The following is a 5,631-nucleotide window of genomic DNA, read 5'->3' on the forward strand; positions in this document are numbered from 1 at the left end:
CTATCAAACTGCCAACGTCGTTTTTCACAGAAATAGAACATATAATCCTAAAATTTATATGGGACCATAAAAGACCCCGAATAGCAAAGGCAATCTTGAGAAATAAGAACAAAGTGGGAGGTATAACAATACCTGACTTCAAATTATACTACAAGGCTACAGTAATCAAAACAGCATGGTACTGGCATAAAAACAGACACATAGATCAATGGAACAGAATAGAGAGTCCAGAAATAAATCCACGCCTATATGGCCATTTAATCTTCTCAATGGAAGCAAGAATGTACGATGGAGTAAAGACAGTCTATTCAATAAATGGTGCTGGGAAACCTGGACAGACACATGCAAAAAAATGAAGCTGGACCACCTCCTTACACCATATACAAAAATAAATTCAAAATGGCTTAAAGACTTAAATGTAAGGTCTGAAACCATAAAATACCTAGAAGAAAATATAGGAAGAAACTTCTCAGACATTACCCGGAGTAAGATTTTTACTGATATACACCCTCGCGCGAGGGAACGAAGAGAAAAAATAAACATGTGGGATTATATCAAACTAAAAAGTTTTTTCACAGCAAAGGAAACCATCAATAAAACAAGAAGGGATCCTACTGAATGGGAAAAGATATTTGCCAATGATATATCTGATAAGGGATTAATATCACAAATCTATGGAAAACTTACTCAACCCAACTCCAAAAAAACAAACGATCCAATTAAAAAATGGGCAGAGGACTTGAAGAGACATTTTTCTGAAAAGGACATACAGATGGCAAACAGACATATGAAGAAATGCTCAACCTCACTAACCATCAGAGAAATGCAAATAAAAACCACAATGAGATACCACCTCACCCCAGTCAGAATGGCTATCATCAATAAATCAACAAACAACAAGTGCTGGCGCGGATGTGGAGAAAAGGGAATGCTTGTGCACTGTTGGTGGGATTGCAGATTGGTGCAGCCGCTATGGAAAACAGTATGGAGGTATCTCAAAAATCTGAAAATGGAACTACCTTATGATCCAGTAATTCCACTCCTAGGTATCTATCCGGAGAAATCCAAAACTTCAATTCAAAAATCTTTATGCACTCCTATGTTTATTGCAGCACTATACACAATAGCTAAGACATGGAAACAACCAAAATGCCCATCGGTAGATGACTGGATTAAGAAACTGTGGTACATTTATACAATGGAGTATTATGCAGCCATAAAGAAGAGAGAAATCTTACCATTTGCAACAACATGGATGGATCTAGAGAACATTATGTTAAGCGAAATAAGTCAGACAGAGAAAGATAAGTACCATATGATCTCACTTATTTGCGGATTCTAAAGAAAAGAATAAGTGAATGAACTAATCAGAAACAGTTTGGGAGACAATGAGGAAAAACTGAGGGTTGCTAGATGGGCGGGAGGGGTGGGGGGTGCGGGGGAGGGTGAGGGGATTGGAGGGCAGTCGGTGACCACAGGATGGCCACGGGTTTGAAAATTAATCTGGGGAACGTAATTTGGTGGTTACCAGAAGGTAAAGGGGTTGGGGGGTGGGGGATGAGGGTGAGGGGGATCAAATGTATGGTGATGGAAGGGGAGCTGACTCTGGGTGGTGAACACACAGTGTGATTTATGGATGATGTGATACAGAATTGCACACCTGAAATCTATGTAATTTTACTAACAATTGTCACCCCAATAAATTAAAAAATAAAAAAATAATAATAATAAATAAATAAAAAAAAGAAGATCCAAATAAATGCAAGCATACACCATGCTCAGGGATAGGAAGAATTAACATCCTTAAAGTGTCCACACTACTCAAAACAATCTATAGATTCAACTCAAACCCTACCAAAACGTCACTGGCATTTTTCACAGAACTAGAACAAATAATCTTAAAATTTATATAGAACCACGAAAGACCCTGAATAGCCACAGTAACCTTGAGAAAGAAGAATAAAATTGGAGGCATCACGCTAACTCATATCAAACTATACTATAAGGCTATAGCAATCACAACAGTCTGATATTGGCATAAAAGCAGACGCATAGATCAATGAACGGAATATAGAGCCCAGAAATAACCCTATGCCTACATGGTCATTTAATATACGACAAAGGAGGCAAGAATATACAGTGGGGAAGAGACAGTGCATTCAACAAACGGTGTTGTGAAAACTGGACAGGAACATGAAAAAAAAATGAAACCAAACCACCTTCTTACACCATCTACAAGGATAACCTCAAAATGGATTAAAAGGCTTACCATATTTTGCCATGTACAATGTGCACTTTTTTGCCCAAATTCGCGAGGGAAAAATAAGGATGTACATTGCACATGGGTAGTACTAATGCTGTATCTATATAAATGTTTTTAATTCTTTTATTTATGCTTCTGAGTTAAAAGTGTGACTCTAGAAATAAATAACAATATCCACACACAAAATAATACCCTGGATTACGTTAATCGATTTTGTTGAACTTACAACGAATTTGCAACAACGAAGAGTTCTTGGCCTTCTATGATGCATAAATATCATAAATTTGGTTACCGGTACATAAAATTTCTTGCACCTTGTATCTCTTCTTGTGTTCTGTAATTGTTTGTTACATAAAATTTCTTGTACCATAAAATGTTAAAAATAAGTGCTAAAATTCTTTTAATACAAAAAACAAGTACCTAAATGGAAACAAATAAAATTTTGCATTAAAAAATTAAAACAAAAGATTTCTTTCCCTGAAAACTAGGGCCAAAAATGTCGGTGCACATTATACACGGTAAAATACGACCCCCCAAATCATAAAAATCCTAGAAGAAAACATAGGCAGTAAACTCTGCGACATTGCTCTTAGTAATATTTCTCCTCATTTACCTCCTCGGGCAAGGGAAACAAAGAAACAAATAAACAAATGGGACTACATCAAACTAAAGTTTTTCACAGCGAAGAGAACCATCAAAACGAAAAGACAGCCTACCAACAGGGAGAAAATATTTGCCAACGATACAACCAATAAGGGGTTAATATCCCAAATTGATAAAGAAAGACCTCATACAATTCAACACCAAAGAAACACACAACCCAATTAAAAAAATAGGCAAAATACCAGAATAAACATTTCTCCAAAGAAGACATACAGATGGCCAACAGACACATGAAAAGATGCTCAACGTCACTAATCATCAGAGAAATGCAAATAAAAACCACAAGGTATCGCCTCACACCTGTCAGAAAGCCCATCATCAATAAATCAACCAACAAGTATTGGCGAAGATGTGGAGAAAAGGGAACCCTCGTGCACTGTTGGTGGGATTGCAAATTGGTGCAGCCACTATGGATAATGTTTCGGAAGTTCCTCAAAAAATTAAAAACAGAAACTAATACAGCTGAAAAAAGTTTTTTTAATTAAAAACAGAACTATCTTATGACCCAGCAATTCCACTTCTGGGTGTTTATCTGAAAAAATCCAAAACAACAACTAAAAAAGATATAGGCACCCTTATGTTCACTGCCACACTATTTACAATAGTCAAGATACGGAGGTAACCTAAGTACCCATCGATAGATGATTGGATTAAGAAGTGGTACATATATACAATGGAATGTTACTCTGCCATAAAAAACAATGAAGTCTTACCATTTGCGACAAAAAGGATGGATCTAGAGGGTATTATGCTAAGTGAAACAAGTCACCCTGAGAAAGACAAATACCATATGATTTCACTTATGTGTGGACACTAAACAACAAAATAAATGAACAAACAAAACAGAAACAGACTCCTAGATACAGAGAACAAAGTGACAGTTACTAGATGGGTACTAGACTAATCGGGGGTATCACTTCGTAAATTACCTAAATGTCTAACCACTGTCCTGTACCCCTGAAACTAATATAAAATAATATTGAATGTCAATTGTAATTGAAAAATTAAAAAGTCTCCTTTATCACTATGTGTTTATGTTTCCTTATATCTCCTCTACTGTTTGTTCTATAAAGGCAGATGCTAAATTTGATTGGCAGCCACTCACTTTCTTTTCTTCAGCTCTCCTGCTCCTTTCTGTTCCCCACACTCAAATGCTTTCCAGTCCCTGATTTCTGCTTTTAATGTCAAAGATATTACCTACTGGCCTAGTTTGCTGACTCTCTAAAGATGGACACCACATCCAATAGTAATAGTTAATATTTCTAGACCACTTATTATATGCTAGGTACTGTGCTAAGTGCTACACATGCATTATTTAATTTAATCTCCACTGCATTTAGAAGCTCTTATTATTATTCCCATTTTACAGATGAGAAACCTAAAGTATAGAATCATTAACTTGCCCAAAGGGTCACCAAGCTGGTAAATGGTGGATCCAGGATTTTTACCCAGTTTAGCTCCAGACCTATGCTCTGTGATGTATGTAAATACACGGAAAAGGAACTCAAAGAACACACACCAGGCTGTTTGAAAGCCATTACCTTGGCACAGCACAATGGGATTGAGGAGAGAAAGTGGTTAAAGGTGTCAGTTATGCTTTACACTGCAAATGTTTACATTTGTAGACTCCATTTTCACTTTTTCTTTATCTGGGCTTCCAGTCTTAATTTTTCACATTCAATATTATTTTACATTATTTTCAGGTATACAACAGAGTGGTTAGACATTTATATGCTTTATGCAGTGATCCCCCGATAAGTCGAGTATCCACCTGGCACCACACATAGTTGTGGCAACATTGACTATATTACCTAGGCTCTATTTTATATACATGGGACTATTCTGCAACTACCATCCCTTCACCCTTTTCACCCAGCTCCCCAACTCCACTGCCCTCTGGTAACCATCAGTTTGTTCTCTTTTAATGGAAATCACTTGGGTATTAGTTGTGCAAGTTTTTTCAAGGTTTTATAGTGGTAAAATGTATACAACATAAAATTTTAACGCTTTCTGAGTATACAATTCACTGGTATTAAATAAATAGACTTTGTTGTTCAACTATCACCATCATCCATCTATAGAAATTTCCTATCATCCCAAACTGAAACTATGTACCCGTTAAACAATACCTTTGCATTCTCCGCTCTGCCCAGCTCCTGGTAACCACCACTGTCGTGCGGGGCAGCCTGCGGGGGACCCTGCCGACTAGGCCAAGTGTCGTGCGGGGTGTCAGGCAGGGTCTCTGGTCCCGCTCCCCACACAAGAACGCAGGATATGGCTAGGACAAAAAGGAACACCCACGGAGCCATAGGTAGGGAAGTCATACCACTATGGTCTCACTGGAGGCTGGGTTTACACGACATGCGACCTGCTGTCCACTTTGCAGCCAACCGACCGACTCTCCTCCACTCTCCTCCTCTCTCCTTCAGTCTCCTTCTCTCTGCTCCTCTCTCCTCGACTTCCCTCCATAGCCGCGGCAGTTATATTAGTGGCCAATGGCTCAATGGTTACAGCTGACGGCCAACCAGCCACAGCTGATGGCCATCTACTACCCGAGTCAGCACCTTTCTATGTGAGGCCGAGGGCCTGGAAACTGCTTTCTGGGGCTCTGTCCCCACACTCCACCCCTACAGGTTCTCGCCTCATAATCTACGCGACAAGCGTCTTCCGCGAGGGGCCCTGTGCCATATTAGCCTATTGACACC

Source organism: Rhinolophus ferrumequinum, chromosome X (genome assembly GCF_004115265.2).
Source record: "Rhinolophus ferrumequinum isolate MPI-CBG mRhiFer1 chromosome X, mRhiFer1_v1.p, whole genome shotgun sequence".
Lineage (NCBI taxonomy): Eukaryota > Metazoa > Chordata > Mammalia > Chiroptera > Rhinolophidae > Rhinolophus > Rhinolophus ferrumequinum.